The following is a 26,225-nucleotide window of genomic DNA, read 5'->3' as shown; positions in this document are numbered from 1 at the left end:
TTTTTTGGCCAATAACTCGGGATTTAGCTGTTTCCATCAAACCAACAATTTAATTAAATACCTTATTTATATAAATTTACACGAAGATAGTAACCCTCATGCCAAATTTTTAGGTTTTTTTGAGAGAGAGTTTCACTCTCGTCACCCAGGCTAGCGTGCAATGGTATGATCTCAGCTCACTGCAACCTCCACCTCCCAGGTTCAAGTGATTCTCTTGCCTCAGCCTCCCAAGTAGCTGGGATTACAGGTGCGTGCCACCACTCCCAATACATTTTTGTATTTTTAGTAGAGATGGGGTTTGGCCATGTTGGCCAGGCTGGTCTCAAACTCCTGACCTCAGGTGATCCGCCCACCTCAGCCTCCCAAAGTGCAGGGATTACAGGCATGAGACAGCACGCCTGGCTGACATAATATTTAGGAGAGATAAATATGAAACCACTTGACCAATAAATCTAAACAATCATGTATGTTAAGAATTCTGAAGACATTTCTAATTTTATCTTACCAACTAAAACCAGCTTATTAAGGATTTACTTAAGTCACGTGAACTTGAAAAAGCATTTGGGCTTAAAGTTCCTATTTTTCTAATAAACTTTTTTATTATTTTTTTTTGAGATAGAGTTTTGCCCTTGTTGCCCAGGCTGGAGTGCAATGGCACAATCTAGGCTCCCTGCAACCTCTGCCTCCCAGGTTCAAGCAATTCCCCTACCTCAGCCTCCCGAGTAGCTGGGATTACAGGCATACGACCCCACACCCGGCCAATTTTTTGCATTTTTAGTAGAGACAGGGTTTCTCCATATTGGTCAGGCTGATCTTGAACTCCTGACCTAAGGTGATCCACTTGCCTCAGCCTCCCAAAGTGCTGGGATCTTACAGGCGTGAGCCACTGTGCCTGACCCTGATAAAGTATTTAAGTGCTTTTTTTTTTAAAGTCAATTAATTAGAGCTCTTTTATATATTTTTGGTAGTGAAACATCATATACATGACACATAAATGCACAGACGTATTAGACATGCAGATAGAAGCTCATAGATTCATAAAATTCCCCTTTTTAGTCTTCTATTTTAGAGTTCTAATTTCTTGATAATCAGTTTCATTTCCCTAGGCAATTGTCAGCTAGATAGCTCTAAATGTGCATACCAAAGGAACAACTCTTAGTGAAAATCAGATAGTGAAATTCATCTCAAAGTACAGACAAAGTCTAGGTGTGTTAGCAGGAGATTAAAAATGGATACCAAGCCAAACATAAAATGATAGAAATATACCATAGGATTTGATAAGGAGACAAATTTTATTTAGATAGGTTGTTTTAAATTTAGTCTCTATCTTTTAAGCTCTGGGCAGATCCCACGCTGAATCCTAGTTCTCCAAAAACAGAATGACATCATGGGACTAGGCCATGTAATGTGCTTACAATGCACTGTTACAAAGACATTTCTGTAAGTGTTTAAACCACACCACCTATTATCTTAAATATGCAAGAGTAACCCCTGTACAAGGTAATAACGATTTTGGTAATAAAAAGATCAGGTAACATAATACAAGAACAAGCATTTGAAGATTTGTAAGCCAAAAATAAAGTTCCAAGCCCCTCACCCAACTGAATGATCCTTCCTCTTGGCCAAGGGAATTCCAAAGTGAAAGTGAAAAACTAGTTCAGCCCATGATGGGAAGCCAGGAGTCAGACATACCCTATTATACCTTCGTCCCATTGAAATTCAGGCACAGCTGACCAGCATTAACATCAACACAGACCTTAAGACTGATAGAACAGTCTGGTAAGAACAGTTTCTAAATCTGATAAGAAACATTTGCAATCTACTCTCTCTGAATCTGGACTGAACCAATGTACATCTTATATGTATTGATTAATATCTTACGCCTTCCTGAAATGCGTAAAACCAAGCTGTAGTCCTATGACCTTGGGCACATGTTGTCAAGACCTCTGAGGCTGTGTCACAGGCTTGACCTTAATCTTGGCAAAATAAACTTCTAAACTGATTGAGACCTGTCTCAGATACTTTTGGTTTACAGATCTGAGAGGAATTTGTCTGTTTACACTCTTGGGGTTCCATAAGGAAAAACAGAGGTTTCTCCCAAAAAGAAACCTGGCGGCTTCTCTGTTTTCTTAAAGGAATCCTAGGCTGCTAGGAACTATTTATATCCTTCATGCAGCAGAGGGTGGGAATAAGGGAGGAGACCACCCCTCATTTTGTCTTATGCCCAATTTCTGCCTCCAAAGAAAGAAAAAGTAAAAACTAAAAGGCAGACATGAAATCCACAAGCAGACAGCCCGGTGCCACACCCTGGGCCTGGTAGTTAAAGATCGACCCCTGACCTAATCGGTTTTGTTATCTATAGATTACAGACATTGTTTAGAAAAGCACTGTGAAAATCCCTATCCTGTTTTGTTCCGATCTAATTACCCGTGCATGTAGCCACCAGTCATGTACACCCTGCTTGCTCAATTGATCACGACCCTCTCACGCACACCCCTTTAGAGTTGTGAGCCCTTAAAAGGGACAGGAATTGCTCTCTCAGGGACCTCGGCTCTTGAGACAGGAGTCTTGCCGATGCCCCCAGCCGAATAAACCCCTTCCTTCTTTAACTCGGTGTCTGAGGAGTTTTGTCTGTGGCTCGTCCTGTTACATTTCTTGGTTCCCTGACCGGGAAGTGAGGTGATTGGCAGATGGTCGAGGCAGCTTCTTAGGCGACTTAAGCCTGCCCTATGAAACATCCTTGCGGAGGACTCCGACCAGCCTGAGCAAGGCGGATCCTGAGAGCGCTCCCAGGTAGGCATTTGCCCCTGTGGGACGCCTCGCCAGAGCAGTGTGTGGCAGGCCCCCGTGGAGGATCAACACAGTGGCTGAACACCAGGAGGGAACGGGCACTTGGAGTCTGGACTCTAAAACTTGGTTGGACTAGTCTTTGAAACTTGCCCACTCCATTTGAGTGGAAGCGTGGCCTGATCACCCATGGCATGTCTTTATTGGCACTTTGGTTTTGGTTTTGTATTTGACTTAGTTTGAATTGCTTGACCGGACCAGTCTTGGGAACTTGCCCACTCCATTTGAGTGGAAGCGTTGCCTGATCACCCACGGCCTGCCTTTATCAGCACTTTTGTTTTGGTTTTGACTTGGTTTGAATTGCTTGACAGGATTGGCCTTGGGAACTTGCCTATTCCATTTGAATGGAAGCATGGCCTGATCACCCATTTGGCACTTTGGTTTTTGTTTTTGATTTGACTTGGATTGCTTGATACTTTGGTTTTTGTTTTGACCTGGCTTGGATTTCTGGATACTCTGATTTTGGTTTTGATTTTGGTTTGGTGCAAACTACAAAAGTGTGTGTGTGCCGTTTTTACCCGTTCTTTGTTTTGTGGTGTGTGTGTGGTGTGAGTGTGGTGTTTTGTCTCGAAGAAGCATAGGTCAGGCACAAATAAGCCCACCCTACTAGGAACTATGTTGAAAAATTTCAAAAAAGAATTTAAATGAGACTATAGAGTCTCCTTTACACTAGTCTCCTTTGACACTAGGAAAACTTAAAACTTTGTGTAAGATAGACTGGCCAGCATTAGAGGTAGGTTGGCCATTAGAAGGAAGCCTGGACAGGTCTCTTGTTTCAAAGATATGGCACAAGGTAACCTGTAAGCCAGGGAACCCAGACCAGTTCCCATACATAGACACTTGATTACAGCTGGTTTTAGAGCCCCCATCCCCAACATACAGTGGTTGAGAGAACTGCAGCATAAGCAGCTGGCAGAGCAAGGAAAGACCAGCAGAGAGTGAGAGAAAGGAAAGAGACAGAGAGGAAAAGAGGCAAAGAGAGGAAGAGACAGACAAAGAGGGAGTCAAGGAGAGAGAGAGAGAGACAAAGAAAGAGAGAGGCAGAGAGAGAGAAGAAGAGACAGAGGCAAAAGGAAAGTCAAAGACAAAGTCAAAGACAGAAAGAGAGAGATATACAAGTAGTTAAAAAAAAAGTGTACACTATTCCTTTAAAAGCCAAGGTAAATTTAAAACCTATAATTGATAATTGAAGGTATTCTCCGTAACCCTATAATACTCCAATACCACTTTGATGTCAATGTAAACAAGAGTGTATCCCGAAAGCACTAAGGCCTTCCTATCAAAAATCCTTAACCCAGTAACCCATGGATGGCCCAAATGCATTCAATCTGTAGTGGTAACTGCTTTGCTAACAACAACAACAACAACAAAAACTAAAAGAAAAAAAAAACTTTTAGAGGAAACCTCATTGTGAGCACACCTCACCAGTTCAGAAATATCCTAAGGAAAAAAAAAAAAAAAGAAAAAAAAAGAGGGGGAAGAATTTATATAAAAAGAGTATTATATGGTAAGTTCTTGTCTTTTTTTTTTTTTGAGACGGAGTCTCGCTCTGTCGCCCGGGCTGGAGTGCAGTGGCGCGATCTCGGCTCACTGCAAGCTCCGCCTCCCGGGTTCACGCCATTCTCCTGCCTCAGCCTCCCGAGTAGCTGGGACTATAGGCGCCCACAACCGCGCCCGGCTAATTTTTTGTATTTTTAGTAGAGACGGGGTTTCACCGTGGTCTCGATCTCCTGACCTTGTGATCTGCCCGCCTCGGCCTCCCAAAGCGCTGGGATTACAGGCGTGAGCCACCGTGCCCGGCAAGTTCTTGTCTTGAAATAAATTAACTGGTTATTTAAAGAAAGAAATATTTGTAATAAGTCAGAAAGTTGAGGCATGTCGAAGAATTGTTTGTGAAAGTCATGAAAGAAAAAAATGTTATAAAAAAGAATTTATGTAAAAAATGTTGTATAATTTAAAAGTAACTAGGCCTCCTGAATGTAAAACTATTGGAAAAAAAAAAAAAACAGTTTATGAGTAAGGTGTATAAGAAAAGTAACATATAACTTTGGTAAAAGGATTATAAGGAGGCATAAGAATGTAAATTTTTACCTACATTAAAAAGTAAAAAAAAAAATATTGTTCTGAAGGTTTAAGCAGTTTTAAAATGTTAATTGTAAAGAAAATTCTGTGGCCGGGCGCGGTGGCTCACGCCTGTAATCCCAGCACTTTGGGAGGCCGAGGCGGGCGGATCACAAGGTCAGGAGATCGAGACCATGGTGAAACCCCGTCTCTACTAAAAATAGAAAAAATTAGCCGGGCACAGTGGCGGGCGCCTGTAGTCCCAGCTAATCGGGAGGCTGAGGCTGGAGAATGGCGTGAACCCGGGAGTCGGAGCTTGCAGTGAGCCGAGATTGTGCCACTGCACTCTAGCCTGGGCGACAGAGCGAGACTCCATCTCAAAAAAAAAAAAAAAAAGAAAATTCTGTGTGTAAACATATTAGCTAAAGTTAAAGAAGTATCATCCAGTTTTTCTGCGAACTGGACATTAAAGTAAAAGCATAACAGGTTTTTCTTAAAGCACCAACCTGCTCTTTAGCAAAAATTATAAAAGGTTAAAAAGAGTCTATAAAATCTTACCTTATGGTCAAACATTAAAAATTAGATAAATATGTCTACAAGATTTTATTAAAATTAGATTTAATGTTAATAACACACTAATATAAAGATAAAATTTAGCTTATCTGGTATAAAAATCATAAAAGAAGCATTGTTAAATCTAAAATGGTATTTGGCTTTCTTTGGTTTAAAAACTAATAAAAATAGGTGCTAAAGGAAATTTCTAAGTAAAAAGGCACTAAGGAATACAAAGTCCACTGCCAAGGTCCCCACATTTAAAACAAAAGTTCAATTTCTTAAAAATTATATATTTGGTTTATCTTCCACTTTCCTTTCTCTCAAAAACTAAAAGTCTTTTATCACATGTACCACCCGTAGAATTTCTGGTAAACCTGCATCAGCTTGAAGATCACGTTCTCATCGAAGGGTGGAAAGAAGAAAAACTCGAGCCAGCCTGGGAAGGACCCTATCTTGTGCTACTAAGCACCAAGACACCAAGACTGCTGTTCATACAGCAAAAAAAAAAAAAAAAAAAAAAAAAAAAAAAAAAAAAAAAAAAAGTTGGACTCATTACTCCCGAGTCAAGAAAGCACCACCTCCTCCAGAGTTGTGGGCCATAGTCCCAGGGGAAAACCCTACCAAACTAAAGCTAAGAAACATTTAACTCTTTTCATCTATTCTATTACTCTTTTTTCTTTCCTCACTCTATTGCTGACCATCTAGTTATTAACAGAACCAAGTCAATTTTGCCTCAAACTATTGCATTTAATGCTTGCCTTGTTATACCCTGTGAGGCCTTGCCAAGTCAAAGACAGCTTTCTACTTCAGAAAAGTACTTCTGTCCCTCCTGACTCTCCTCAGACTGGGCATTAGTAAACTAGGACCATTTAATCCTGGGAGATTTCAATAAAGACCCCAGTGCCAACCAGCAGTGTTGCCCCCCAATGTAGAGCTTTCATGCCATAGTTGGTTCAACATTCTGTGGACCACTAAAGAGCAAGGATGGACTGTCCCAACCAGTTTTTGTAATTTCCTAAAGCCATACATTCATTTTACTAGAGGATCATAGAAGTTAAAGTCTTAAAACAAACTTTAGCAATTAAGACAGGATACCAAGATGCAAATGCCTTGTTAAAATGGATCAAATACTCCATCTGCACGTTAAACAAAAGCAATTGTTATGCTTGTGCACATGGCAGGCCAGAGGCCCAGATTGTCCCCTTTACACTACGGTGGTCCTCCAGTGGACCAGGTGTGGGCTGCATGATAGCTCTTTTCCAGGATTCTACAGCCTGGAGTAATAAGTCGTGCCAAGCTCTCCCTGCTATATCCCAAAGTTTGGCACCCTGCGGGTGAGCTCCCGAGGGCCATCCAGCTTTGGTCTCCCAACACTAAGTTCACTTTGTGTCTCTCACGACAGGGAGGAAACTTAGCGTTCCTTGGAGACCTGAAAAGATGCAGTGAGCTTAAGAATTTTCAAGAGCTTATCAATCAGTCAGCCCTTTTGCATCCCTGAGCAATGTGTGGTGGTATTGTGGTGGACCTTTACTGGGCACTCTGCCAAATAACTGGAGTGGCACTTGTACTTTAGTCCAATTGGCTATCCCTTTCACCCTGGCATTTCATCAACCAGAGGGAGGAAAAATAAGACATCATAGGCCGGGCACGGTGGCTCAAGCCTGTAATCCCAGCACTTTGGGAGGCCGAGATGGGCGGATCACGAGGTCAGGAGATCGAGACCATCCTGGCTAACACAGTGAAACCCGGTCTCTACTAAAAATACAAAAACTTAGCTGGGTGAGGTGGTGGGCGCCTGTAGTCCCAGCTACTCGGGAGGCTGAGGCAGGAGAATGGCGTAAACCCGGGAGGCGGAGCTTGCAGTGAGCTGAGATCCGGCCACTGCACTCCAGCCTGGGTGACAGAGCGAGACTCCGTCTCAAAAAAAAAAAAAAAAAAAAAAAAGACATCATAAAGCAAGAGAAGCCCCTTATGGGTCTTTCGACTCTCATGTCTATTTAGATGCAATTGGAGTCCCATGAGGAATACCAGATCAATTTAAAACTTGAAATCAAATAGCTGCAGGATTTGAGTCAGTATTTTAGTGGGTGACAGTTAATAAAAATGTAGATTAGATAAACTACATCTATTACAACCAAGAGCAACGAGCTTTTCATGAGTTAAAAGAGGGCCGGGCGCGGTGGCTCAAGCCTGTAATCCCAGCACTTTGGGAGGCCGAGATGGGCGGATCACGAGGTCAGGAGATCGAGACCATCCTGGCTAACACGGTGAAACCCCGTCTCTACTAAAAAATACAAAAAACTAGCCGGGCGAGGTGGCGGGCGCCTGTAGTCCCAGCTACTCGGGAGGCTGAGGCAGGAGAATGGCGTAAACCCGGGAGGTGGAGCTTGCAGTGAGCTGAGATCCGGCCACTGCACTCCAGCCTGGGCGACAGAGCGAGACTCCGTCTCAAAAAAAAAAAAAAAAAAAAAAAAAAAAAAAAAATGAGTTAAAAGAAAAACTCATGTCGGTCCCTGCCCTGAGGCTACCTGACCTGACAAAACTCTTTACACTCTATGTGTCAGAGAGAGAAAAAATGGCAGTTGGAATTTTAACCCAGACTGTGGGGCCCTGGCCAAGGCCAGTGGCCTATCTCTCAAAACAACTAGACAGGATTTCCAAAGCCTGGCCCCCAGGTCTAAGGGCCCTAGCCGCAACAGCCCTGTTAGCACAAGAAGCAGATAAACTAACCCTTAGGCAAAACCTGAATATGAGGCCCCCCATGCTGTGGTAACTTTAGTGACTACCACAGGACATCATTGGTTAACAAATGCTAGATTAACCAAGTACCAAAACTTGCTGTATGAAAATCCCCACATAACTATTGAAGTTTGCAACACACGAAACCCCACCACCTTGCTCCTGGTATCAGAGAGCCCAAATGAACATAACTGTGTAGAGGTGTTGGACTCAGTTTATTCAAGCAGGCCCAACCTCTGAGACCATCCTTAAACATCAGTAGACTGTGAGCGGTATGTGGATGGGAGCAGCTTTGCCAGCCCATGCAAAGTGACTCTGAAGAAGACGACAAGCCCTGCTCCAGTCACACCCGGAAGCTGACTGGTCCACGCATGGCCAAAGCATGAGAAAACTCATCGAGGAAAAACCAAATTTCCTTGAAATTTGGACTTTTACAGTAAGGACTTCAACTGACCTTCCTCAGACTGAGGACTGTTCCCAGTGTATACATCAAGTCACTGAGGGAGGACAAAAGGTTGCTACAGTCCTATTATTTTATGGTTATTATAAGTGTACTGGAACTCTAAAAAGAACTTGTTTGTATAATGTTATTCTGTACAAGGTACGTAGCCCAGGAATTGACCAACCTGATGTGTGTTATGTCCCATCTGAGCCTCCCATGACCACAGTTTTTAAAATAAGATTAAGGACTGAGGACTGGTGGGGGCTCATAAACGATATGAGTAAAGTGTTAGCCAAAACAGAAGAAAAAGGGGTGCCCAAACAAGTCACCTTAAAATGTGATGCCTGTGTTTTCATTAATAGTAATAAGTTAGGAATAAGGTGTGGTTCTCTTAATTAGAAAAGAGGCTATATGGCAGAAAATAAGTACATCTGTCATAAATTAGGACTGTGTGGAAATAAATATAAATACTGGTCTTGTGTCATTTAGGCCACTTGGATTAAAAAAAAAAAAATGAAAAAGATCCAGTCTACCTTCAGAAAGGAAAAAATGGCCCTTCCTGTACTAAGGGACAATATAACCCCTTAGAGCTAGTAATAACCAATCCCCTTGATCCTCTCTAGAAGAAAGAGAACCATGTGACCTCAGGAACTGATGGGGCTGGACTGGATCCTCAAGTAAATATCTTGGTTTGAGGAGAAGTTTACAAACGCTCTCCTGAGCCAGTGTTTCAAATTTTCTATGATGAACTAAATGTGCCAGTACCAGAAATTCCAGGAAAAACAAGAAATATATTTTCACAATTAGCCGAGCATTTAGCCCAGTTTCTCAATGTCACTTCTTGTTATGTATGTGGAGGAATTGTAACAGGAGATCAATGGCCATGGGAAGCCCGAGAATTAGTACCTTCAGACCCAGTTCCTGATGAATTCCCGGCTCAAAAGAATCACCTGATAATTCTGGGTCCTAAAAGCCTCAATTATTGTACAGCATTGCATAGCTAGAGAAGGAAAAGAATTCACTCACCCCGTAGGATGACTTAGTTGTCTCAGACAGAAACTGTATAATGGTACCACAAAAACAGTCACTTGGTAGAGTTCAAATCACACAGAGAGAAATCCATTTAGTAAATTCCCAAAGTTGCAAACCATGTGGACCCACCCGGAGTCCCATCGGGACTGGACAGCCCCCACTGGGTTATACTGGATATGTGAGAATAGAGCTTACACCAAATTACCTGACCAGTGGGCAGGTAGTTGTGTTATTGGTACTATTAAACCATCTTTCTTCCTACTGCCCATAAAAACAGGCGAACTCCTCGGCTTCCCTGTCTACGCTTCCCGCAAAAAGAGAACCATAGCTATAGGAAATTGAAAAAATGATAAATGGCCCTCTGAGAGAATAATACAATATTATGGGCCTGCTACTTAGGCACAAGATGGCTTGTGGGGATACCGGACCCCCATTTACATGATCAACTGAATCATACGGTTATAAGCTGTCTTAAAAATAATCACTAATAAAACCGGCATAGCCTTGACTATTCTGGCCCGGCAAGAAACTCAGATGAGAAATGCTATCTATCAAAATAGATTAGCTCTCCACTACTTGCTAGCAGCTGAAGGAGAGGTCTGTAGGAAATTTAACCTTACTAATTGCTGCCTATACACAGATAATCAAGGGCAAGTAATTGAAGACATAGTTTTAGAGATATGACAAAACTGGCACATGTGCCTGTGCAAGTGTGGCATGGATTTGATCCTGGGGCCATGTTTAGAAAATGGTTCCCAGCGCTAGGAGGATTTAAGACTTTTATAATAAGGGTTATAATAGTAACAGGAACCTGCTTACCGCTCCCTTGTTTGCTACCTGTACTTCTTCAAATGATAAAAAGCTTCATCACTACCTTAGTTCACCAAAATGCTTCAGCACAAGTGTACTATATGAATCACTATCGATCTGTCTTGCAAGAAGACATGGGTAGTAAAAATGAAAGTGAGAACTCCCACCACTGAGTGAGAGTCTCAAAGCAGGGGAATAAGGAAGGAGACCACCCCTCATATTGTCTTATGCCCAATTTCTGCCTCCAGAGAAAGAAAAAGTAAAAACTAAAAGACAGAAATGAAATCCACAAGCAGACAGCCCAGCGCCACACCCTGGGCCTGGTAGTTAAAGATCGACCCCTGACCTAATCGGTTTTGTTATCTATAGATTACAGACATTGTATAGAAAAGCACTGTGAAAATCCCTATCCTGTTTTGTTCTGATCTAATTACCAGTGCATGCTGCCCCTGTCACGTACCTTCTGCTTGCTCAATTGATCACGACCCTCTCTTGTGCACCCCCTTGGAGTTGTGAGCCCTTAAAAGGGACAGGAATTGCTCACTCAGGGAGCTCGGCTCTTGAGACAGGAGTCTTGCTGATGCACCCGGCCGAATAAACCCCTTTCTTCTTTAACTCAATGTCTGAGGAGTTTCGTCTGCGGCTCGTCCTGCTACAGTAAGAGGAAGAAGAGACAGGCAGAAGTCAATGGACACAACAGAATTCAGTGGATTGAGAAGAAAAACACCTTTTTCTTAAAAAACAAGATCCTAGGAGAGAAAAAAGTGTGTGTGTGTGTATATATATATATATGCTTATATATGTGTGTGTATATGTATCTTAGAGATTAGATTTTAGTTAAGCTGACTTAACCATTGAGCTCTTAAAAAATCCTTTGTATCTCGTATTATCATATTTTTGGTGGATCAAACTGCTGATAGTTTGAAATTAACACAAATATCAAACTAGAAAGGGCTTGACTTAGGAACCAAACCCAGGCTGTCACCATGTAAAAAACAAGACGCAGAATCATAGCTACACAACTACAGCAGGGACAGCTGCCATTGCTCTGTCAGTTTGGGCTTGGCTAGCAAAAGGTGGCCTTGTTATGTAAATAAAACTCCTCAGGTAATCAAAATCTTCCCTTTCCCTTTCCCTCTCCCTCTCCCTCTCCCTCTCTTTCTCTCCCTCTTTCTTTCTTGTTTTTTCTGTTTCTTTTTTTTCTTTTCTTTTCTTTTTTTTTTTCAGCTGCAGGGATTTCACCAATTCAGAGACCTTGTTCCCCATAATTTGGAACTTTCCTTTGGATTTGACCAAGTCAGGTAGAGTTGGTCAAACCCAATGGGGAAAAGATGGAAACTGACTTTCCCTGGGGCCTGGAAGCTGGGGGTGGTGGGGGGCAGTGAATAACTCCTCCCTTCTCAGGCTCAGTCCCAAAGTCAAGCCCACTGGCGCCAGCGGCCTGCATCAGCAAGATAACAGAAGCAGGAAGCGAGCTAGCTGGCCGGAAGACAGGTACCCGCTGAAGACCAAGAGAGAGGCTGTCAGTGTACCGCTTAGCAGTTACATCAGACTGAGACACTTCCTGTTTACAGGAGACTATAAAATCTCTGCCCTATCCTCATTTGGTGCTGACGCCATTTGAGGCCTTAGCCTGTCTGCACCCAGGCACTCATTAAAACAGCATGTTGCTCTACACCGCCTTGTGTTTGTTGGCAGGATCTCGGGGTTTTCCTAGAGAAAAATTTCCTAGAGAAAACCCCAATTCAGCTACTTACCTAAGAATGGGGTCCAGGCTGAAAACTGCTCTCCACCATCCCAGAAGCAGGAGAAGACTCAAACTTGCCTTCCCTGTTGGAAATAAGCTAAGACTCCCAGAAAGGAGTTGCCTGCCCTCCATTATCATGGAAGCAGGAAAACTCACTTTCCTTGTTGGGAAGCAAGTAAAACTCCAGAAGAGGAGGCATACAGCAAAATAAATCTTTTTTTTTTTTTTTTTTTTTTTGAGACAGAGTCTCGCTCTGTTGCCCAGGCTGGGGCGATCTCAGTTCACTGCAACCTCTGCCTCCTGGGTTCAAGCGATTTTCCTGCCTCAGCCTCCCACATGCCAGGCTAATTTTTGTATTTTTAGTAGAGATTGGGTTTCACCATGTTGGTCAGGCTGGTCTTGAACTCCTGACCTCGTGATCTGCCCTCGTTGGCCTCCCAAAGTGTTGGAATTACAAGTGTGAGCCACCGCTCCTGGCCCAAAATAAATCTTAGATCTCAATCAACATTTGGATCAGGGGTTCTATGGAGGGGGGAAGGTCCCAGGCCTTAGGGAATTGTCCTATTGGTTTGAACAATCAAGATAGCCCAAGCTGGTGCCAAGCACTGAAAGGAGATTTGTTAAACATCTGGGCCACTGCCACTCAGAGTCCCTTCCGTTGGTTACCAGCTTGTAAACCAAAAAGTACCTGAGACAGGTCTCAGTCAATTTAAGGACATGTTCTTAATCTTGGAAAAATAAACTTGTAAATTAATGGAGACCCATCTCAGATACTTTTTGGTTTACAGGAAGAACATCCTCACAGAGCTGAGTGGGGAAAACAGGTTCTGCCTTCTCCTTGTGCTCCCATGGGAACATCCCCATTTCCATAGCATGGGCTGCCATTTTACAGCTGATGGTTTTCACCTCTATCTGTAGGGATCAACTCACTGCAATCTCCGACTGCTGGGTTCAAGGGATTCTACTGCCTCAGCCTCCTGAGTAGCTGGGATTACAGGCACATGCCACCATGCCCAGCTAATTTTTATATTTTTAGTAGAGACTGGGTTTCACCATGTTGGCTCCGATGGTCTCTATCTCCTGACCTCGTAATCCGCCTGCCTAGGCCTCCCAAAGTGCTGGGATTATAGGCGTGAGCCAGGTCACTCCTGGGAGCTTTATTTTCAACTGCCTAGATGGCTTAAGCACCTCAATTTTACATGCCCAAATGCTAAGATCGAGGGAAGAATGAACTTCCCCCTATTTCCCACCTCCCAATAGTGGCATAGAAGAAGAGCCAGCCTCCACCCGCTGGCCCATGAATGCAATTGTGCCTTTACAAGTGGTAATTTCAAAGCTTCTGCTGTTTCTTTGTGTGCGTAGCTGACAGCAGCCTTTAAGAAGTCTTGGCTCAACCTGGGACCCTTTCTTGTTCCTGGCAGGCCCCAGGGTGAGTGAAGTATTAGCAGAGGATTAGAGAGGTTGCCTTACAAACTATAGGGCTCTTACCAACGCTTTCCTTTCCTTTTTAAGGGTTAAGCGGTACTATTTCTGAGAAGGAAAGTTTGCCCTTTGGAAATATGTGGGTGTCTGATTCAGCAAATATGAGCTGGATTATCAGAAAAATGAAGAGGCTTTTCTGCAACTCACTTGGCTTGTGAGATTTTGAAGGGGTCTGGACTTGATGCACCAAAGCTCATGTGGCCAAAGGCCACCACACTCCCTGGCAGGAGCCCCCCAGGCATTAATATAGATTCTCAATTCTAGACTTAGACTTGAGGGTGTACTGGGAAAGGAATGAATCTGGCTCACGACCCATGCCTCAGACAGTTCCTCTTCTAAGGTTAGGGTACACTTGGAGAGTGAGGACAGAAGGGGAACAAGGCTAAGAACTGGGACACCCTGAACGACCCCGTGAGAAGGGTTTATTGTTCGAGGATAAAGAAGTTGGCAGTTCTAGATGAGGGTCTTAGGGGGTCCAGGCCCTGTTGAGAACCGGAGGGTAAAACAAGATTCAGTACAAATGCTGTTGGGAAGAAAAAACTTTTCCTCTACCCTCTTATGTTCAATACCTGGGGACATGCACATTAAACTAACAAAAGACAGATTAGCAAGAGAAGAGTTTATTCCTGCTAGGAATGTACATATATGCAGAAAATTCTCAGTAATGAGTAACTCAAAGGGGTGGTTAGAAGCAGGGGCTTATACACCTCATTTAGTAGAGGAAAGAAAGGAGGGAGAAAAGTCTCCTATAGGAGGAACAAATAGGTTTCTTTAGGAAAGACAAGGAGTTCTTAGGAGAACAAATAGGAGATAAGAAAGTGTGTCATAATGTTTGTCTATGTATGTATGAGTGGGCCTTCTGTCTTCTTCAAGATCATAAAACTCTCCCAGAGAAGGGATTTATGGTACATTTACTCTTTAAAATTTTTTTTTTGTTTGAAACAGGGTCTCACTTTTGTCACCCAGGCTGGAGTGCAGTGGTGTGATCTCAGCTTGCTGTAGCATCCATCTCCTGGGTTCAAGTGATCCTCCTGCAACAGCTTCCCAAGTAGCTGGGACTACAGGCATGCACCCAGCTAATTTTTATACTTTTTGTAGAGACTGGGTTTCACCATGTCACCCAGGTTGGTCTCCCAGGTTGGTCTCAAACTCCTAAGTTCAAGCAATCTGCCTGCCTTCACCTCCCAAAGTGCTAGGATTACAGGCGTGAGCCACTGTGCCTGGCCTGGATTTACTCTTAATTTCTTTCCTGGGAGCAGACCTGCCACCAGAGGGAATTTACATCAGTCTTCATTTCTCAGAAGTTTCTGCTTTTAATCAGATAAGGGAAGCTATGAGAAGGCTTCTTTCTGCATCTGTTGAATTTCAGGTGTCTTCAGTTTAAAATAATCTTTACATACACTCTAAGGTTCCAAGTTATTCCACACCCCACATGGCTTGGTAGTTGCTCAATAAATGTTTTTAATGAATGAATGAATGAAAGAATGGATGAACACAGTAGGGGTTAGGTAGAGAGGCTATTGTTTGATGGCCAAGCATGTGGCCCAGGAATTTGGATGAAGATGAAGTCTAAATTTCCCCCTTTGGTTGGCGGGGGGGCAGTTGTTCCATACAGCCAAGCTGGGACCCCACTGGACTCAGTGGTATATCTGAAAAGTGGCAGAGGCTGAAAAGCATCAACCAACTCTTTCACTTGGTGGCTCTGTCATTCTTGACATCTGCTAGGACTCAGGAGTTGAGTTCTAAAAGGCTTTGAGGCCAGAGCTATAGAGCAATAGGTTTGGAGCAAGCAGTCAGAAATTTTAAGTTGCTGCTCAGTTCATTGACATGGTTGACTTTTTCTTGGATAAAATGGGAAAATAAGTGTCTGACAAGTTCTCCTGGACTGCTGGCTTGAAAAGGTGGGAGAAAGACGGCATTCAGCTCCTAAACAGGTCAGTTATCTTTGCATTGAAAAGGTCCCCATGCTGGGCCAGGCAGTGGCTCATGCCTGTAATCCCAGCACTTTGGGAGGCCGAGGGGGTGGATCACCTTAGGACAAGAGTTTGAGATCAGCCTGGCCAACATGGTGAAACCCCGTCTCTACTAAAAATACAAAAATTAGCCAGGCATGGTGGCAGATTCCTATAATTCCAGCTACTTGGGAGGCTGAGGCAGGAGAATTGCTTGAACCTGGGAGGTGGAGGTTGTAGTGAGCCAAGATTGCACCACTGCACTCCAACTTGGGTGACAGAGTAAGACTCTGTCTCCAAAAAAAAAAAAAAAAAAAAAAGGAAAGAAAGAAAGAAAAAAGGCCCCCATGGCTTAAAGAGAGGCATTTCCAGCTGAGGGATGAAGAAAGAAGGAGGAAGGTGTTGGAGAGGCTGGGTGTTGGGTAGGGATTAGCCAGCAACAAATCTTCCTGGCCCTGTGGTTCACTGACTACCCCTCAATCCTGCCCATTCTGGGGCTCTTGCTCTTGGGTTTGATTTCCAACAAAGAACTTGATGTTCTTCCGGAAATGCCCTTACTGTGGACTCAGGCATGAGATGAGTTGTCCAGATGTCCAGCTGGCCCAGTTAGAAAGGTTTTGAGCAGCACAGAGCCCTATAAAAATAGATCTTTCTAATGCATTTCTTCCACATGCTTCTTATTCTGCAACTAAATACCCAACTCAGGCCTGAGTGTGTTCCTTTTCCACAGGAGATTCAGGCTCCTAGAACTGTTCTGGGCCAACAGATGCCACTGATCATCTGGGAAAGAGGAGAGGAAATGACCTTGAATCAATGAAATAAATGTGTCTGAGCAACAGCTCAGCAAAGGTCATCAGCAGATAAGATGTGAAACTGGGGCTCAAATCCAAATCTCAGGCTCTAAATCTTTCTGTACAACACCCAGCTGCCTGTCTCCAAATAGACACACTGGGTGAGAAGACATACCAAGGCACCAGCCAACTGTGAATAGGAGACCATTGGCTGCTTCCAAGTGTCAGGGCTGCAGGATTTCAAAGAAGGAAACTAGTCAGACTGAAGGGAGTAGCCAGAGGAATTCAGTGGAGGACAGTAGTCAACAGAAACCCAACTGAACTATGGAAATCACATCAAGGAACCTCAGAATTTGACCCACCCATTTGGTTTCAGTGAGAAAACACGCTTACATTTTTAAACTGAAGGCATATTTATTCCCCAGCACTGGCCTCTGGCCCTTGGCCTCTGGATTAGAAACAAAAGGCGGTTGTTTGGTCCCTGGACTGGGATGTTTGCTCAGATTGTGATGTATGCTCAGAGCATCTGGTTTGGGATAGTGGGTGTGCATTTAGAGGGTGTGAGTGTGGGGCTGCCATCCTGTTCTGCTCAAGCTCATGTATGCCTGTGCTGGAGAATGCTGGAAAGTGGAGGAGGAAGAGCTAGCCTGGAGAACCTCTTCTCTCCTTTCCATATCGATGGAATTAGTTAGGCAGTGTTGACAAATACTTGTAAGCCTGCACCTCAGAGAAAATGTCACTTGGTCCCATGATCCCTCTCACTGTCCTGACACATGCCTTTTGCTTAAATTCCTCCAATCACAGGGAGTCACCCCCGACAAGAGCAGTCCACCCTCTTTGGAGAGCACTTCCTCTCCCATATACATCTGCTGTTCTGTTGTCTCCACACTTGGCTTCTGGTTCTTCCATGAGAGATAGTCATTCTAGTCATTCAACAAATATCTAAATATCCTTTTTCTTTTCTTTTCTTTTTTTGAGACAGAGTCTTGCTTTGTCACCCAGGCTGGAGTGCAGTGGCACAGTCTCAGCTCACTGCAACCTCCACCTCCCCAGTTCAAGTAATTATCCTGCCTCAGCCTCCCAAGTAACTGGGATCACAGGCACGCACCACCTCCCCTAGCTAATTTTTTTTTATTTTTAGTAGAGATGGGGTTTCACCTTGTTGGCCAGGCTGGTCTTGAACTCCTGACCTCAGGTGATTTGCAGGCCTTGGCCTCCCAAAATGCTGGGATTACTGGCATGAGCCACCACGCCTGGCTCATTCAACAAATATCTTAGAGGTACTTCCGTCATGCTGGGCTCCACGTCCAGTCCTGGAGATAAAGAGCTCACCTGGCAAGGGTAGATAAGTAACAGCCAACTTATTTCAATACAGGCACCATCATCCACTAAGTTTTTCAGGCCAGAACCTGGGTAGCATCCTTGATTCCTATATACCTAACCCCACACATCCTACCCACCAACAAGTCTTGTTGGTTCTATTTCCGAAATACATAGAGTATTCTTCCTCTTTCTTCCAACTCCATTCCTTTACTCTTGGCCCAAACAACCCTTGTTTCTCTTCTGGACCACTGTACTAACCTCCTAATTGGCTTTTGGGCATCTCCCCTGTCTCCATAGAACCCATTCTTCACATAGCAGCCAGAACCATCTTTTAAAAATATTTTCACTCTCCGGCCGGGCGTGGTGGCTCAAGCCTGTAATCCCAGCACTTTGGGAGGCCGAGACGGGCGGATCACGAGTTCAGGAGATCGAGACCATCCTGGCTAACACGGTGAAACCCCGTCTCTACTAAAATACAAAAAAAAAAAAATTAGCTGGGCGAGGTGGCGGGTGCCTGTAGTCCCAGCTACTCGGGAGGCTGAGGCAGGAGAATGGCGTGAACCCGGGAGGCGGGGCTTGCAGTGAGCTGAGATCCGGCCACTGCACTCCAGCCTGGGCAACAGAGCTAGACTCCGTCTCAAAAAAAAAAAAAAAAAAAAAATATTTTCACTCTCCTCCTTAAAGTCCTTTAAAATAATTTTTAAAAAATGTAAACTTTGTATGAAGGGCAACATATCTTCAAAACATGACACAAATCACAAGGATACACCCTGGTGAATTTTCACAAAGTGAATATACCCATGTAGCTCGCCCTCAGAACCAGAACATTTCCAGCCTCCCAACCCCCCAGGAGCCTCGCTTGTACTTTCACATCGCTAGTTTTCCACCAAGATTAACCACTATTTTGACTTCTAAACCATTGATTACTCTTGCCTACCTCTGACCTTTGTATACATGGAACCAAAGAACATGTCCTCTTTTGTGTCTGGTTTCTTTTGCTCAACATTCTGTTTATTGAGTTAATGGTAAACAACGTGGATTTGATTGTATGTGAAAAACAAAAACAAAACAAAACACATAAAATCCACTGGAGGGGTACAAACATTTTGGAACACTGGCAGCATCTACTCAGCTGAGTATGTGTGTGCCTTGTGATTCAGCATTTCCTAGGTAACCACTCAACAGATATGGTAGGCATATGCTCACCAAAAGACATGTACAAGAATGTTACAGGCCTAGGCTAGAAACCACCAGGTAGGCGTTATTATTACTCCATGTTACAGGTTAGGAAACTGAGGCTCAGACAGAGATTGAGGAACTTGCCTAAGATCACCTGCTTCGTATATAGCAAAACCAGCCTTCAAACCCAGGCTGACAAATTCCTGCCCGGGCTGGCCCTTGTCTGACTCCATGCCTCTTGGGTTCTACTCCCCTGCCCTCACTCTCTTGGTCAATCAGTCATGATTGTGCCTTTCTCAAGGCATTTTTTTTTTTTTTTTTTTTTTTGAGACGGAGTCTCGCTCTGTCACCCAGGCTGGAGTGCAGTGGCCGGATCTCAGCTCACTGCAAGCTCCGCCTCCCGGGTTCACGCCATTCTCCTGCCTCAGCCTCCCGAGTAGCTGGGACTACAGGCGCCTGCCACCTCACCCGGCTAAGTTTTTGTATTTTTAGTAGAGACGGGGTTTCACAGTGTTAGCCAGGATGGTCTCGATCTCCTGACCTCGTGATCCGCCCGTCTCGGCCTCCCAAAGTGCTGGGATTACAGGCTTGAGCCACCGCGCCCGGCCTTCAAGGCATTTTTTTATTTTTATTTTTATTTTTTATTTTTTTGAGATGGAGTTTTGCTCTGTCACCAGGCTGGAGTACAATGGCATGATCTCGGCTCACTGCAACCTCCATCCCCCCGGGTTCAAGTGATTCTCTTGCCTCAGCCTGCCTAGTAGCTGAGATTATAGGCACGTACCACCACACTCGACTAATTTTTGTATTTTTAGTAGAGACGGGATTTCACCACGTTGGTCAGGCTGGTCTCGAACTCCTGACCTCAGGCAATCCGCCTGCCTCAGCTTCCCAAAGTGCTGGGATTACAGGCATGAGCCACCACACCTGGCTTCCCAAGGCATTTTTAAAAAAATAAAATTTAAATTTTAGAGGAGGTTTATATTTGTAGAAAACTTGCAAAAATAGTTCAGAGAGTCCCTGTGTACCCCCTACCCAGTTTCCTCCACTGTTAACATCTTACATTACTATGCAACTTCTGTCATAAGTAAGAAATCAATGTTGGTACAGGTGGAGCATCCCTAATCTAAAAATCTGAAGTCTGAAATGCTCCAAAATCCAAAACTTTTTGAACACCAACACGATGCCCAAAGTGGAAAATTCCAGACATAGGCCGGGCGCGGTGGCTCACGCCTGTAATCTCAGCACTTTGAGAGGCCAAGGTGGGCGGATCACAAGGTCAGGAGATCGAGACCATCCTGGCCAACATGGGGAAACCCCAACTCTACTAAAAATACAAAAAATTAGCCGGGCTTGGTGGCGGACGCCTGTAGTCCCAGCTGCTCAGAGGCTGAGGCAGGAGAATGGCGTGAATCCGGGAGGTGGAGCTTGCAATGAGCCGAGATCGCGCCACTGCACTCCAGCCTGGGTGACAGAGCGAGACTCCGTCTCAAAAAAAAAAAAAAAAAAAAAAAAAATCCAGACATAAGTACTTAACACAAACTTTGTTTCATGTACAAAATTATTATTATTATTATTATTATTTTTTTTTTTTGAGACGGAGTCTCGCTTTGTCGCCCAGGCTGGAGTGCAGTGGCGGGATCTCAGCTCACTGCAAGCTCCGCCTCCCGGGTTTACGCCATTCTCCTGCCTCAGCCTCCCGAGTAGCTGGGACTACAGGCGCCCACCACCTCGCCCGGCTAGTTTTTTGTATTTTTAGTAGAGACGGGGTTTCACCATATTAGCCAGGATGGTCTCGATCTCCTGACCTCGTGATCCGCCCGTCTCAGCCTCCCAAAGTGCTGGAATTACAGGCTTGAGCCACCGCGCCCGGCCTACAAAATTATTTAAAATATTGCATAAAATTACTTTCAGGCTATGTGTATACGGTATATATAAAACAAGCATACATTTTCTTTAGACTTACCTCCCATCCCTAAGATATCTTATTATGTATGTGCAAATTATGCAAATATTCCAAAATCCAAAACACTTCTGGTCCCAGGAATTTTGGATGAGATACTCAATCTGTTCATTATTAATTAATTAATTAATTTATTTATTTAAAAAAATTTTTTTAAGAAGGAGTCTTGTTCTGTTGCCCAGGCTAGAGTGCAGTGGCATGATCTCAGCTCACTGAAACTTCTGCCTCACAGGTTCATGCGATTCTCCTGCCTCAGCCTCACAAGTAGCTGGGATTACAGGCACACACCACCACACCCTGCTAATTTTTGTATTTTTGTTAGAGACAGGGTTTCACCATGTTGGCCAGGCTGGTCTCAAACTCCTGACCTCAAGCGATCCACCAGCCTCAGCCTCCCAAAGTGTTGGGATTACATGTGTGAGCCACTCTACCCAGCCTATATATATATATATATATATGTTGTTTTAGAGATGGGGTCTTGCTATGTTGCCCAGATTGGAGTGCAGTGGCTGTTCATAGGCACCATCCCATTACTGATCAGCACAGGAGTTTTGACCAGCTCTGTTTCTGACCTGGGCCGGTTCACCCCTCCTTAGGCAACCTGGTGGTCCCCCACTGCCAGGTCATCATACTGATGCTGACCTCAGTGTGGACACCTGATTGGCATAGTGCTCTACAACCCAGATCTCCTGGGCTCAAGCAGTCCTCCTGCCTCAGCCTCCCAGGTAGCTGGGACTACAGGCATGTACCACTGTGCCCGACCTGTTCATTATTATTAACTAACCTCCATATTTTACTCAGGTTTCACTAGCTTTTCCACTAATGTCCTTCTGTTCCAGGATGGCATCCATAATACCATATCACATTTAGTCGTCATGTCTCCTTGGTCTCTTCTGACCTGTGACAATTTCTCCAACTTGCTTTGTTTTTGATGGCCTTGACAGTTTCAAGGAGTACTGGTCTAGTGTTTCACAGAATGTCCCTCCATTTGGGTTTGTCTGATGTTTTTCTGATAGACTGTTATGGATTCTTGGGAGGAAGGCCATGGAGGTGAAGTGTCATCCTCATCACATCATATTGTTACCAGAAAGAGGTCCCAATCCAAATCCCAATAGAGGGTTCTTGGGCCTCACATAGGAAAGAATTCAGGGCAAGTTCATAGAGTAAAGTGAAAGGAAGTTTATTAGGAAAGTAAAGGAATAAAGAATGGCTATGCCATAGTCAGAGCAACAGCTTGGGCTGCTCAACTAATTATACTTATAGTTAACACTCCTTGATTATTTGCTAAACAAGGGGTAGATTATTCATGAGTTTTCTGGGAAAGGGTTGTGCAATTCCTGGAACTGAGCATTTCTGCCATTTTTAGACCATATAGGGTAACTTTCTGATGTTGCCATGGCATTTGTAAACTATCATGGCACTGGTGGGAGTGTCTCTTAGCATGCTAATGCATTATAATGAGCATATAATGAGCAGTGAGGACAACCAGAGGTCACTTTCCTCACTATCTTGGTTTTGGTGGGTTTTGACTGGCTTCTTTACCACATGCTGTTATATCAGCAAGGTCTTTGTGATCTGTACTTTGTGCCAACCTTCTATCCCATCCTGTGACTAAGAATGCCTAACCTCCTGGGAATGCAGCCTAGCAGGTCTCAGCCTTATTTTACCCAGTGCCTGTTTGATATGGAGTTGCTTTGGTTCAAATGCCTCTGACAGTATTGGGGTAAATGATATCACAGGCCTTATCCCTGATGTCATTAACCTTGATCATCTGCTCTAGAAAGTAGCTACTTTTTCTGAAAGGTTTCCCCACTAAAAATGTCCTCTCTCTGCCCTTTCTTTCTTTCTCTTCCTTTCTTCTTTCCTTCCTTTCTTCCTTTTTTAGACAGGTTCTCGCTCTGTTGCTCAGGCTGGAGGGCAGTGGCATGAACCCAGCTCACTGCACCGTTGATCTCCAGGGATCCTTCCATCTCAGCCTCCTTAACAGCTGAGACCACAGGTGCATGCCACCATGCCCAGTTAATTTTTGTGTGTGTGTATATATATATATATATATTTTTTTTTTTTTTTATTTTTTTTATTTTTACTATTTTTTTTTCTGTAGAGATAGGATTATGCCGCATTGCCCAGGTTGGGCTTGAACTTCTGGGTTCAAGCTTTCCACCCTCCTTGGCCTCCCAAAGCACTGGGATTACAGGCATGAGCCACTGCACCTGGCTACCCGCCTTTTGTATACTCTACTCTTTGGAAGCAAGGAACAAAGTGCAGCTCATACTCCAAGCAAGTGGGATGGTGCCTGGCTCCAAGAACTTTGGTGGAATAAAGTAACAATACAATTATCTTTTTAAAAAGTTATTTTTTTGCCATCATAAAAACGTATACAATTTACCTTTTAAATCATTTTAAAGTACAGTATACAGTTCAGTGGTGTTGAGTATATTTACATTGTTGTGAAACAGATCTCCAGAACTTCTTCATCTTGCAGAACTGAAACTTGATGCTCATTAAACAGCTCTTCTCTTCTCCCTCTTTCCAGCCCCTGGAAGCCACTATTCTACATTCTATTTCTATGAATTTAACTACTTTAGATACCTAATATAAGTAAAACCATGGAATCATACGGTATTTGTTTTTTTGTGACTCAATTCTCTTTTGATTTTTGTTTTTGCATAGAGGTATTTTTCCATAGGTGTGCTGTTGATGAGTTTGGAGAATTTAGACAGGCCTCTACTCGGTTCACATTCTATTACGTGCAAATTTCCACATCCTTTTCAGTTTTTACAGCTATACCATAGTCTGTGATAGCAAGTTTATTCAGCTCTCCACCTCTGGGCGTTTTGGATTGTTATCAATTTTTCAAAACCATAAACAGTGGTGATATGTGTATCTTTTTTTCTTTTTTTTTATTTTTTGAGATGGAGTCTTGCTCTGTTGCCCAGGCTGGAGTGCAGTGGTGCGATTTCAGCTCACTGCAAGCTTTGCCTCTTGGGTTCAAGCAAGCCTGTCTGGTTAATTTTTGTAGTTTTAGTAGAGACAGGATTTCACCATGTTGGCCAGGCTGGTCTCGAACTCCTGACCTCAAATCATCTGCCTGCCTCGGCCTCCCAAAGTGCTGGGACTACAGGAGTGAGCCACCGTGCCCAGCCGCATCTTTCTATATTCCTTTTTATTTGGGTAACTTTCTTTCAGCATATTTGACCAAAGCTGAATACTTGTGTAACCACCCAAGAGGTTCACCTTGCCCACTGCCTAGACAGAGCCAATTCATCAAGAAAGGGGAATTGCAATAGCCAAAAAGTAAATTCATGCAGAGCCAGCTGTGAGGGAGACCGGAGTTTTATTATCATTCAAATCAGTCTTCCCAAGAATTCAGGGAACAGAGTTTTTAAGGATAACTTGGTGGGTCGGGGGAAGCCAGTGAGCCAGGAGTGCTGATTGGTCAGGGATGAAATCATAGGGAGTCACAGCTGTCTTCTTGTGCTGAGTCAGTTCCTGGGTGGGGGCCATAAGATCAGATGAGTCAGTTTATTTATCTGGGTGGTTCCAGCTGATCCACCAGTGCAGGGTCTGCAAAATATCTCAAGCACTGATCTTAGGAGCAGTTTACGGAGGGTCAGAATCTTGTAGCCTCCAGCTGCATGACTCCTAAACCATAATTTCAAATCTTGTGGCTAATGTTAATCCTACAAAGGCAATCTAGTCCCAGGCAAGAATGAGGTCTGCTTTGGGAAAGGGCTGTTACCATCTTTGTTTAAGCTATAAACTAGGTTTCTTCCAAAGTTAGTTCAGCCTACGCCCAGGAATGAACAAGGATAGCTTGGAGGTTAGAAGCAAGATGGAGTCAGTGAAGTTAGATCTCTTCCACTGTCTCAGTCATAATTTTGCAGAGGTGGTTTCCATCCCTCCCTTTGGGGTTTATAACACCTTAATCTTAAAGTGTAGGCTATGAAGATGGGAAAAGGCTATCTATCGCTCTGACTTCTTCCTGCGGACCGGGGATGTAGTGGGAATGGGAGTGAACCCCAAGTTAAGAAGAATGGAACTACTTTGCAATTGTCTGAGTGTACTCATGCAGGCCTGGTTGAGCTTCCAAGGCTTGCATGGCAAAAACATGAGTACTCTCATCTCTAGTTTTACTATAGTGTTTAAGTGAACAGCCTACTATAAGGTAAATAACATGTCCTAGGATGAAGAGTACAATTCTAAATTTTAAAAGCAAAGATTTGAAAACATTAGTTTGGGGACTTCTAACCCACAAAGAATTTAGAATTTAGTCTAAACTGCAGAAAAAACCTCAAGAACAGCTAACAGTGTACTATAGTTTTTCTTTCGAAGCGTAATTTTTCTCTCTCCAGTCCCCATTTTTATTAAAAACCTATCATGATGGAAGTGATTTGTTTATAAAATAAACATTAGTCTTACTGTACTTGGCCCGATTATTTGCATAAAGTGAAGCAAAAATAATTATTTTCCACTTAGGCTTTTAAAAATTGACTTTGATAGAACTTTGTTCCATGAGGAATCTCAAATAAGACTTTTTTTTTTTTTTTTTTTTTTTTTTTTTTTTTTTTTGAGACAGAGTCTGGCTCTGTTGCCCAGGCTGGAGTGCAGTGGCCGGATCTCAGCTCACTGCAAGCCCCGCCTCCCGGGTTCACGCCATTCTCCTGCCTCAGCCTCCCGAGTAGCTGGGACTACAGGCGCCCGCCACCTCGCCCGGCTAATTTTTTTTGTATTTTAGTAGAGACGGGGTTTCACCGTGTTAGCCAGGATGGTCTCGATCTCCTGAACTCGTGATCCGCCCGTCTCGGCCTCCCAAAGTGCTGGGATTACAGGCTTGAGCCACCGCGCCCGGCTCAAATAAGACTTTTTAACAGCTGAACCCAGCCATGGGTTTGTACCCTCAAATACCTATGAGTTGGGCAAATTCCTCTCCTCTTGGGGACCCAAGATAACTTGGGGTTCCTGGGCCATTTAGAAAGTGACACTCTTTACTTATCACAGGTCAGGCACCCTGCATAGGGACTCTGTTGTGGACAAGGCATGAGGCCAGATGCCCTAATGGGCTTTAATTGGCTTTATAAGCCAACTTTGATTCTTTAAAGGAAGCATGCCATTCCAGTCAAAACCTTCATAAAATAGCCAATTTCTCCAATTGTGTCCTGTTACAAAAGAAAACAGATTCTTATTGCGCTTATGCAATTAACTATACTGCCATAAATTGAGAATACTCACAGAGTTTCCAAATTCTGGAGAAATAAGGTAGAGAGGAATAAATATACTCCAAATTTTGTTCACAGGAGTA

The 26,225-nt window shown here is 43.7% G+C and overlaps 1 long non-coding RNA gene across 2 annotated transcripts in view; it reads right to left on the bottom strand.

The window, feature by feature from the left end:
* The window catches only part of LOC135971895 (uncharacterized), a 144,713-nt gene that overhangs the window by 102,557 nt on the left and 15,931 nt on the right, over window positions 1-26,225 (bottom strand). The window contains exon 4 of one of the 2 annotated variants that reach the window (XR_010588258.1): window positions 23,276-24,415. The exons of the other annotated variant lie outside the window; for it this stretch is intronic. This is a non-coding gene — a long non-coding RNA (uncharacterized lncRNA). Of the gene's footprint in view, window positions 1-23,275; window positions 24,416-26,225 lie in introns of those variants that run through there. 2 annotated transcript variants of the gene reach the window in all.

Source organism: Macaca fascicularis, chromosome 7 (assembly GCF_037993035.2).
Source record: "Macaca fascicularis isolate 582-1 chromosome 7, T2T-MFA8v1.1".
NCBI lineage: Eukaryota > Metazoa > Chordata > Mammalia > Primates > Cercopithecidae > Macaca > Macaca fascicularis.
The sequence above is the reverse complement of the archived record's forward strand: the minus strand, read 5'-3'. Positions and strand labels throughout refer to the sequence as shown.